The 12,004-nt window shown below is 37.9% G+C and overlaps 1 non-coding gene across 1 annotated transcript; it reads right to left on the reverse strand.

The window, feature by feature from the left end:
- Nucleotides 1-253: 253 nt before the first annotated feature.
- On the reverse strand, nucleotides 254-361 carry LOC148549216 (small nucleolar RNA R71). Its single transcript, XR_015898740.1, has one exon. It is a non-coding gene; the product is annotated as a small nucleolar RNA R71 (small nucleolar RNA).
- Nucleotides 362-12,004: the final 11,643 nt, after the last annotated feature.

Raw genomic sequence — 12,004 nt, forward strand, 5'->3', positions numbered from 1 at the left:
GCAGCAGAACTGCAAGTTTCATGGACTTTCATTTGAAGATCCTTTTCAGTTCTTAACTGAATTCTTGCAGATATGTGATACTGTTAAGACTAATGGAGTAGATCCTGGAGTCTACAGGCTCATGCTTTTTCCTTTTGCTGTGAGAGACAGAGCTAGAATATGGTTGGACTCTCAACCTAAGGATAGCCTGAACTCTTGGGATAAGCTGGTCAAGGCTTTCTTAGCCAAGTTCTTTCCTCCTCAAAAGCTGAGCAAGCTTAGAGTGGATGTTCAAACCTTCAGACAGAAAGAAGGTGAATCCCTCTATGAAGCTTGGGAGAGATACAAGGAACTGACCAAAAAGTGTCCTTCTGACATGCTTTCAGAATGGACCATCCTGGATATATTCTATGATGGTCTATCTGAATTAGCTAAAATGTCATTGGATACTTCTGCAGGTGGATCCATTCACCTAAAGAAAACGCCTGCAGAAGCTCAAGAACTCATTGACATGGTTGCTAATAACCAGTTTATGTACACTTTTGAGAGGAATCCTGTGAGTAATGGGACACCTATGAAGAATGGAGTTCTTGAAATTGATACTCTAAATGTCATATTGGCTCAGAATAAAATATTTACTCAGCAAGTCAATATGATTTCTCAGAGTCTGAATGGAATGCAAGCTGCATCCAACAGTACTCAAGAGGCATCTTCTGAGGAAGAAGCTTATGATCCTGAGAACCCTGCAATAGCAGAGTTAAAATACATGGGTGAACCATATGGAAACACCTACAATCCATCATGGAGAAATCACCCAAATCTCTCATGGAAGGATCAAAAGCCTCAACAAGGCTTTAATAATGGTGGAAGAAACAGGTTTAGCAATAGCAAGCCTTTTCCATCATCCACTCAGCAACAGACAGAGAATTCTGAGCAGAATCCATCTAGCTTAGCAAATTTAGTCTCTGATCTATCTAAGGCCACTGTGAGTTTCATGAATGAAACAAGGTCTTCCATTAGAAATTTGGAAGCACAAGTGGGCCAGCTGAGTAAAAGGATCACTGAAATCCCTCCTAGTACTCTCCCAAGCAATACAGAAGAGAATCCAAAAGGAGAGTGCAAGGCCATTGAATTAATTACCATGGCCAAACCCACAAGAGAGGAGAAGGACGTGAATCCCAAGGAGGAAGACCTCCTGGGACGTCCAGTGATCAATAAGGAGCTTCCCTCTGAGGAACCTAAGGAATCTGAGACTCATCTAGAGACCATAGAGATTCCATTGAACCTCCTTATGCCATTCATGAGCTCTGATGAGTATTCCTCTTCTGAAGAGAATGAGGATGTTACTGAAGAGCAAGCTGCCAAGTTCCTTGGTGCAATCATGAAGCTAAATGCCAAATTATTTGGTATTGAAACTTGGGAAGATGAACCTCCCTTGTTCACCAATGAACTAAGTGATCTGGATCAACTGACATTGCCTCAGAAGACACAGGATCCTGGAAAGTTCATAATACCTTGTACCATAGGCACCATGATCTTTAAGGCTCTGTGTGACCTTGGTTCAGGAATAAACCTCATGCCCCTCTCTGTAATAGAGAAACTGGAAATCTATGGGGTGCAAGCTGCTAAAATCTCATTAGAGATGGCAGACAATTCAAGAAAACAGGCTTATGGACAAGTAGAGGACGTGTTAGTAAGGGTTGAAGGCCTTTACATCCCTGCTGATTTCATAGTCCTGGATACTGGAAAGGAAGAGGATGAATCCATCATCCTAGGAAGACCTTTCCTAGCCACAGCAAGAGCTGTGATTGATGTAGACAGAGGAGAATTGATCCTTCAATTAAATAAGGACAACCTTGTATTTACAACTCAAGGATCTCTCTCTGCATCCATGGAGAGGAAGCAGAAAAAGCTTCTCTCAAAGCAGAGTCAACCAAAGCCCCCACAGTCAAACTCTAAGTTCGGTGTTGGGAGGCCACAACCAAACTCTAAGTTTGGTGTTGGGAAGTCTCAACAAAGCTTTGAACACCTGTGAGGCTCCATGAGAGCCCACTGTCAAGCTATTGACATTAAAGAAGCGCTTGTTGGGAGGCAACCCAATTTTTATCTAACTATATTTTTCTTAGTTATATGTCTTTATAAGTTCATGATCATGTGGAGTCACAAAGTAAATATAAAAATTGAAAACGGAATCAAAAACAGCAGAAGAAAAATCACATCCTGGAGGAAGCATCTGCCTGGCGTTCAACGCCAGAACAGAGCATGGTTCTGGCGCTGAACGCCCAAAATGGGCAGTATCTGGGCGCTGAACGCCCAAAATGGGCAGTATCTAGGCACTGAACGCCCAAAATGGCAGCATCTGGGCGTTTGAACGCCAAAAATGTACCTGGAGGAGAGCTGGCGCTGAACGCCCAGAACAAGCATGGTTCTGGCGTTCAACGCCAGAAATGGGCAACAAATGGGCGTTGAACGCCCAAAATGGGCACCAACCTGGCGCTGAACGCCCAGAGTTGTGTGCAAAGGCATTTTGCATGCCTAATTTGGTGCAAGATTGTAAATCCTTGAACACCTCAGGATCTGTGGACCCCACAGGATCCCCACATACCTCCACTCACCTTACCTCCTCATAATCCTATATCACGCTATCTCTCCATTCATAATCATCCCTTCTATTTTCCATTTACCACTCACATCCATACACCCCACCTACTTTCAAAATTCAAAATCTCTTTTCCCACCCAATCCCACCCATATAGCCGAATACACACATCCCTCCATCTCCTCCATATCTCTTTCTTCTTCTTCTATTCTTTCTTCTTTTGCTCGAGGGCGAGCAACATGCTAAGTTTGGTGTGGTAAAAGCATAAGCTTTTTGTTTTTCCATTACCATTAATGGCGCATAAAGCCAAAGAAACCTCAAGAAAGAGAAAAGGGAAGACAATTGCTTCCACCTCTGAGCCATGAGAGATGGAAAGATTCATCACACAAGCCCATCACTAAGAAAAGGATGGAGCAAACAAGAGAGCACATTCATGGATCTCAACAGGCACATGAAGAAGCTCATCATCAAGAGATTCCTGAGATACCTCAGGGGATGCACTTTCCTCCACAAAACTATTGGGAGCAAATCAACACCTCCCTAGGAGAATCAAGTTCTAACATGGGACAATTAAGGGTGAAACATCAAGAGCACTTCATCATCCTTCATGAAATTAGAGAAGATCAAAAAGCAATGAGGGAGGAGCAACAAAGACAAGGAAGAGACATAGAAGAGCTCAAGGACATCATTGGTTCCTCAAGAAGGAAACACCACCATCACTAAGGTGGACGCATTCCTTGTTCTTACTTTCTCTGTTTTTCATTTTCTATGTTAAGTGCTTATCCATGTTTGTGTCTTCATTACATGATCATTAGTAGTTAGTAACTTTGTCTTAAAGTTATGAATGTCCTATGAATCCATCACCTCTCTTAAAAGAAAAATGTTTTAATTCAAAAGAACAAGAAGTACATGAGTTTCGAATTTATCCTTGAACTTAGTTTAATTATATTGATGTGGTGACAATGCTTCTTGTTTTCTGAATGAATGCCTGAACAGTGCATATGTCTTTTGAAGTTGTTGTTTAAGAATGTTAAATATGTTGGCTCTTGAAAGAATGATGACAAGGAAACATGTTATTCGATAATCTGAAAAATCATAAAACTGATTCTTGAAGCAAGAAAAAGCAGCAAAGAACAAAGCTTGCAGAAAAAAAAAATAGGCGAAAAAAATAGAAAGAAAAAGAAAAAGCAAGCAGAAAAAGCCAAAAGCTCTTAAAACCAAGAGGCAAGAGCAAAAAGCCAATAACCCTTAAAATCAAAAGGCAAGGGTAAATAAAAAGGATCCCAAGGCTTTGAGCATCAGTGGATAGGAGGGCCTAAAGGAATAAAATCCTGGTCTAAGCGGCTAAACCAAGCTGTCCCTAACCATGTGCTTGTGGGGGTGTAGGTGTCAAGTGAAAACTTGAGACTGAGCGGTTAAAGTCAAGGTCCAAAGCAAAAAAAAAAAAAAAGAGTGTACTTAAGAACCCTGGACACCTCTAATTGGGAACTTTAGCAAAGCTGAGTCACAATCTGAAAAGATTCACCCAATTATGTGTCTGTGGCATTCATGTATCCGGTGGTAATACTGGAAAACAAAGTGCTTAGGGCCACGGCCAAGACTCATAAAGTAGCTGTGTTCAAGAATCATCACACTGAACTAGGAGAATCAATAACACTATCTGAACTCTGAGTTCCTATAGATGCCAATCATTCTGAACCTCAATGGATAAAGTGAGATGTCAAAACTATTCAAGAGGCAAAAAGCTATAAGTCCCGCTCATTTGATTGAGCTATGTTTCATTGATAGTTTGGAATTTATAGTATATTCTCTTCTTTTTATCCTATTTGATTTTCAATTGCTTGGGGACAAGCAACAATTTAAGTTTGGTGTTGTGATGAGCGGATAATTTATACGCTTTTTGGCATTGTTTTTAGTATGTTTTTAGGAGAATCTAGTTACTTTTAGGGATGTTTTCATTAGTTTTTATGTTAAATTCACATTTCTGGACTTTACTATGAGTTTGTGTGTTTTTCTGTGATTTCAGGTATTTTCTGGCTGAAATTGAGGGACTTGAGCAAAAATCAGATTCAGAGGTTGAAGAAGGACTGCTGATGCTGTTGGATTCTGACCTCCCTGCACTCAAAGTGGATTTTCTGGAGCTACAGAACTCAAAATGGCGCACTTCCAATTGAGTTGGAAAGTAGACATCCAGGGCTTTCCAGCAATATATAATAGTCCATACTTTGTCCAAGTTTAGATGACACAAACTGGCGTTCAACGCCAGCCCTCTACCCAATTCTGGCGTCCAGCGCCAGAAACAAGCTGCAAAGTGGAGTTCAACGCCCAAGCTGGCACAAAAGCTGGCGTTCAACTCCAAGAAGGATCTCTACACGTGCAACACTCAAGCTCAGCCCAAGCACACACCAAGTGGGTCCTGGAAGTGGATTTATGCATCAATTACTTACTTCTGTAAACCCTAGTAGCTAGTTTATTATAAATAGGACCTCTTACTATTGTATTAATCATCTTTGATCAGTTGTATGCTATCTTAGATCACGTTTGAGGGCTGGCCTCTCGGCCATGCCTGAACCTTTCACTTATGTAATTTTAACGCTAGAGTTTCTACACTCCATAGATTAAGGTGTGGAGCTCTGCTGTTCCTCAAAGATTAATGCAAAGTACTACTGTTTTCTATTCAATTCACTTGTTCCGCTTCTAAGATATTCATTCGCACTTCAACCTGAATGTGATGAACGTGACAATCATCATCATTCCCTATGAACGCGTGCCTAACAACCACTTCCGTTCTACATTAGACTGAATGAGTATCTCTTAGATCTCTTAATCAGAATCTTCGTGGTGTAAGCTAGAATGATGGCTGCATTCAAGAGAATCCGGAAAGTCTAAACCTTGTCTGTGGTATTCCGAGTAGGATTCAATGATTGAATGACTGTGACGAGCTTCAAACTCGCGATTGCTGGGCGTAGTGACAGACGCAAAAGGATAGTAAATCCTATTCCAGCATGATCGAGAACCGACAGATGAATAGCCGTGCCGTGACAGGGTGCGTTGACCATATTCACTGAGAGGATAGGATGTAACCATTGACAAGGGTGATGCCTCCAGACGATTAGCCGTGCCATGACAGGGCATTTGGATCATTTTCCCGAGAGAAGACCGAAAGTAGCCATTGACAATGGTGATGCATTACATAAAGCCAGCCATGGAAAGGAGTAAGATTGATTGGATGAAGACAGCAGGAAAGCAGAAGTTCAGAGGAACGAAAGCATCTCTACACGCTTATCTGAAATTCTAACCAATGAATTACATAAGTATTCCTATCCTTGTTTTAGTATTTTTTTCGAAAACCCCATTACTATTTTATATCTGCCTGACTGAGATTTACAAGGTGACCATAGCTTGCTTCATACCAACAATCTCCGTGGGATTTGACCCTTACTCACGTAAGGTATTACTTGGACGACCCAGTGCACTTGCTGGTTAGTTGTGCGAAGTTGTGAATCATGGTATTGGCATCATGTTTTTGGAGCCATTACCAGGGAAAGAAAGAGCGGTGAATTTTACATAATCAAAGTGTAATCACAATTTCTGCGCACCAGTCGTCCATGCGATCGCGTCGCTTCCAGTTTCTTCAAAAACTTCATTTTATGCTTTCCTTCCAATTTTGTATGTTTCCTTTCCATCCTTTAAGTCATTCCTACCTTAGAAGATCTGAAACTACTCAACACACGAATTACGGCATCGAACGGAAATAAAGGGTAATTAAAATAAATATTTTTAAAGCATAAGAAACACGTTTTTCACATACATCACATAATAAGGAAGGGAAAGTAAAACCATGCAATTAACATGAATAAGTGAGTGAAGAATTGAATAAATCACTTAAATTAGGCACAAAATATATCATAAAATATAGGTTTATCAGTGGTGTATAAGGGTGTGGTGGTTCATATGATTGGTAATAAGGTGTATACATATTTTGATCCCATGGAGGTGTATGGTGTAGTGCTTGAAGGTTTGGTGGTTGAGGGTTGTGTGGGTATCTTTCATATCCTTGGGTTTGGTATTCATATAGGGGAGGGCTTGGGGAAGGAATTGGCTCGTTGTAGCATGGGAAAGATTCCTCCTCCCTCCATCGCTTCTCCCACTCCTTGATGCAATTCCAATTTGAAGTCATTATAGCCTACAAAATATGCACAACCAAGCTCCAAGCAACAAGGGTGATATCTCATAGAGAAAGTAAGAAATAAAAGCAAAAGATATTAATAAACAAGAAAAAATAAACATCCAAATATTAACAAAAACAACCAAATAACCAAAAAGTAAGCTATTTACACATGGACATATTCACAACAACCAAAAGATATAATACCGTTTGCATCCCCGCAACGGCACCAAAAACTTGATGAGAAGAATTCGTTGTCGATCTAGAATTTCTCAAAATAGAATATGTTCGTTGCAAGTATAGCCTAGACCAACAAACAATCCTCTCAATCAAAGTTTAGTATTTTCAATTCAAAACATATAAACCGAGAGTCTTTCAACCTCGGGTCATTCTCCCTAGGATGCAATCAAAGTGTTACTTCCTTGGTTGTTAGGGAAAAAAGGGGGTTTTTAAGCAAGAAATGAAAGATTAAAAGAACTAAGCAATAAAAGAACTAAGAGATAAGCAAAATTGTGAATTAATGCAAGTAAAGGGAAGCAAGATCAAAACTAGTGAAAATGCTATAAATGCAAGAAGAGCCTTGACTTGGGAAGATCCAAGAAATCCTATCATTGTTATAACCACGACTATGGTAATTATGATGAGTCAATCTCGCCTAGTCAACCCCAACCATCGAGGAGTAAGTCAAGCAAGCATAATTGACCTTAATTTATAAGTCCTAGCTAACTTACCAAACTAGTTAATAAAAAGCTAGCATCAATGGAAACAAGAGTCAACTAACTACCCAAGAATTACCACTAAATGTCGGACATTATGACTCTAGTATCCTAGGAACTCAAACCACAAGCCAAGGTGGGAAAATCTACTCAAATTCTAAAGTTGGCATTTTCACAAACACTTTGTGTGCATAAAAATAAAACATGGAAAATTGCAAAGTAAAATAGAAAACTATAACTAACTATCAACAAAACCAAATATAAACAAGCAATCAAATATAAAGGCATCATGAAACATAAAATTCATTGATCAAAACTTCAAGAAACACAAAATTGCAATTATAAACAAGTAACTTGAACCAAAGCAATTGAAAGTAAAAGTGCTATAATTAAAGGTGAAATTGAGAGTACTTACAATGAAAGGAGCAAAATCAAAGATCAAAACTTCTATAAAATGCTACAATGGAGATAGAAATTAAACCTTAAGAGAGCATTTTCTACTCTACTCCTACTCCTACTCCTAATGCATTTTCTACCTAATCTAACCTAATGAAAGCCTTCCTCATTTATATGTGTTGAATTCCCCTTATATAGAACTCCAAAATCAGCATCCAAGCCTTCCAAAATAGGCCAAAAGCCCTCAAAAAATGCATATAGCACGCGTTTCATTAAAAAAATCACGTGCAGTGACCTGTGTGTGTGCGTCCGCACACTTGGCTGAATGTTGACCTGTGCGTACGCACAGGTGCTTGTGCGCGCGCACACATGGAAATTTCCTCTTGTACGTACGCACGTTGGCTTGTGCGTATGCACACTTGGCTGATTCGATCTTGTGCGTACGCATGCTTGCTTGTGCGCATGCACAACTTGCTGTGTGTGCTTTTCCTTGTTTTCTTCATATGTTCACCCTTCTACATGCATTCTTTCACTTTTGCTTAACTAATCTTGCCAAAATGATATGAAATCAGTCACAAAATATATCACGGCATCGAATAGCATAAACGTGGAATTAAATTACTCTATTTAAGCACAAAAATGCATGTTTTCACATTTAAGTCCAAATTAGGGATCAAACACAAAAGTATGCTATTTTAGTGCTTAAGTGTGAGTTCATGTGCTAGAATCCATCCAAATTGAGTCAAAATATATCATTAAATATGGACTCATCAGGGGCCTCATTCTCCATTTTCCTATATTGATCATTTATATAAAAGTTCTAATGAAAAATTAAAAAATAAATAAGAAAATATTATTACAATATACAAGGATACAGTCATGCGGCGGTGAAAAGGAAAAATGACGCCGCGATAATAAACAATGAGACAGTGAAGGGGTGACGACATGATGAACATTGAGCAGGAGTGGTGAGGAATATGGTTATGACGCTATGGAAGATTGCGATTTGTGAGTTCTGGCTTTCTGAGGTGATTGGGGAGTAGGACGGCACAGTATTAGTGTTATGGAGAGAAGGAAAGACACTTTTGAAATTAAGGTATATATATGGTATGTAAAATGACTAAAAAATTTATATTAGAAATAAATTATTAAGGGTATTTAAATAAATTTAATAATTCAGAGATTAGAGGGGACGAGGCGGGAATCCCTACTCGGGTCCCCACCTCTACCTCGAAAGAATTTTCGCCTTCATTCTTATTTCTGTGGAAAGAATTCTCCGCCTTTGAGTTTCCTTTGGGGCGGTTCTCGCAGGAATTTCTGCACTTCGAAGAGTTTTGTCATTCCTAATATCATCTAGCTATTATCTTATAACATGCAGTATTTGGATACTAAAAATATTAGCATAATGTGTTCTGATATCAGTATACATATTTCTCTTTTCTCATAATATTTTAGAAAAATATCTTTATTTAAAATTATATAAAAATTAGTATTTAATGACTAAAATTTTATTAATTATCAATTATAGCTAATAAATCTAAACCGTATTTTTCTTATGTTGTGTAATAGAAATAATAGTCATTAACACTATTCAAATTTTTTAGGTAATTTTAGTTGAAATACACAATTCATTTTCCCATGATTGATTGTATCTGTATGCCCAATTCTTTATCCAATTTCTATCATTAATTTTCATAAAATTAAATGTTATATGTAGTGTTTCTTTTATCGTTTATAAGTATAAATTTTAGAGTCAAAGTATTTTATTTAATTTTTAATTTTTTTTTATTACTTCATAAACTAAGAATATATTCTTCTTTTTTTATGAAAATTAATTATTTTGAGGTATAATTTATAGTATTTTTAATCTTTTATTGATATAGTCATACTCTTATTTTTTTGATCATTTGATGATTGTTCTTACTCAAAATTATTTTTTTTATCTAACCTGGCAGTACAACTGTTTTTTACCGCAATTGTTTACAATGCATCACATCTATTAAATACCATATCGAGTTGTGTTCACTAGTCTAAGTTTTAATTACAGATGTAAGAGTCAACGAAGAGGTTGGATCTACTTATATATTATAACCAACCTAATGGAATGTGAGGAGCTTGATTTTTGATTGTGCAATTGCTTGTAAAGAGTTTTACAAATTAAGTTCGAATTCTATCTCTTCTATACTTTCTACGTCTATTAGAAAAACTTTGAAGTAAATCACTTAATGAGATTGAGTTCCTTCATTTTAGGTTCAACTTTTGAAGAATTGTGTTAGACTTGAAGATGCAATTTAAAAATCTTCATTGATTTCTCCAGCACAAACCTCATATTACAATGTTGAAGATGAAGGTCTCTAGATGAAAGTTGCAATCTCATAAGCCCCAGAAGTAAACAAACAGCATCATCTAATTTCTTTTGATTTACCAATACATTCAACAAGCTATTATAAACAATTGCATTCACAGGTGCCTTATTAGAATGAGATTTAACAAGTAATTCCCTTAACATATCAAATTTGTTTGTCAGTGTATAAGAAGAAACCGAAAATCCTAACAGCTTACTCTCATGCAATTTTTCATCAGATTTCATTTAATTATATATTAATGTTGCTGAATTATGAAGGCCTGCTTGACAAAGGGATCTTAATAGCACATCATAAGTCAAATATGTGTGAGATATGTTCAACATTTTCTTACTAAAGTGAAAGAACTTCAAAAGCAAGGTGGGATTGTTCAGCCATTTGATAACCTCTAATGCAAGTGGAGGAGTTAAATGATCACTAAAATAACCAAAAAATCTATCAAATGAGTTTGACCAAACAAAAAGAGTTGTGACAACCTTCACAAACCAAATCTTAGGTCTTATGATCAGCCCTTTCTCCTTAAGTGGTACAAGAGCAGATCTTCGGTGAGCATGAGCATAACTATGCGCAAGGACTACCTTGAAAGCTCGCACAGCAGCAGAAGGGTTTGTGAACATAATTGTTAAACTTGAACCTGTGACTGTCTTCGCCAGAGGCATCGCATCACTGTTATGTTGTTATTTATATCTCATATCTCAATGAGAGAGTAGAGAGAAAACAAGAGAGAAGGTGAGGGGGTGGGGAGTGGTGAGTGGCACACAGTAAGAAATCCTATAAGTCATTGAAAAACACTACAACCAACCACACGCTTCACTGGTCTAGATAAGAGGATACCATATGTCAAGAAGAATAGACCGTTTGATGGAAAGACTCTAGAGAAAGGAGCAATAACGGTTTTTGCAGAGAACCTTCCACCGAACACTACCGTAGAGTGGTTGTGGAGAATCTTTGGGAGAAAAACAAAAGTAATTGATGTTTTCCTATTAAAAAAAAGGAACTCAAACCCATTAAAGTTTGTGTTTGTTAAGTTTGAGAAAATAACCGAGGCGATTAAGGTGATATAGAAGATTGATGGATGGAAAGTATGGGGATGTAGGCTAAGTTTGTCCAAGGCAAAGTATAAGAGGAAGGAGATGGGAAAAATGGAGAACAAGATGGAAGAAGGACATAATGCGTAGGAAGCCAAGAGAATGGAAGATAAACAACCTAAATTTTCACAAAGTAGAAAGTGTGATGGGAGATTGTTTAGAGATGCTGTTGTTCATGGAAAAGAAGCCACGGGGGTTTGAACATGAGAGATGACAATCAATTGTACCTATTCAAAAACTCTAAAGTTATGCTTGAGACTAATAGAGAGATGGCATATATAATGAAGAGAAGTCTAACTAGTGAAGCAATTGTTCCCATAAATTTTGAAGAGACCAAGGCGGGGTGTTATGAAAGATTGGTGCGACATTTTTTATGTGAACATGGTCGGTTCATTCAAGTTATTGATGACGTTCAATACGATGGAGAATATGCTAGTTGCAAAATGGTCACCATTTCTCTTGAATCACTTCGTTGATGTTAGGAGATGGAGTCCGATGGAAGTAAATGCATCAAGAAGAGTATGGATGGAGGTGTACGAATTGTCGCTACATGCATGGAATCATGACAACATGATCAAGATTGGTGTAGTGTGGGGAGCAGTTATTAAGGTTGAGGATAATCAAGAGCGCCAATTTAACTCCTTCAATATTTTGGTAGACACAAGTTTTGGTCCTACCATTCAGGTGAGATTAAC

The sequence above is a fragment of the Arachis ipaensis genome, chromosome B8 (assembly GCF_059453495.1).
Source record: "Arachis ipaensis isolate K30076 ecotype BB chromosome B8, ASM5945349v1, whole genome shotgun sequence".
NCBI lineage: Eukaryota > Viridiplantae > Streptophyta > Magnoliopsida > Fabales > Fabaceae > Arachis > Arachis ipaensis.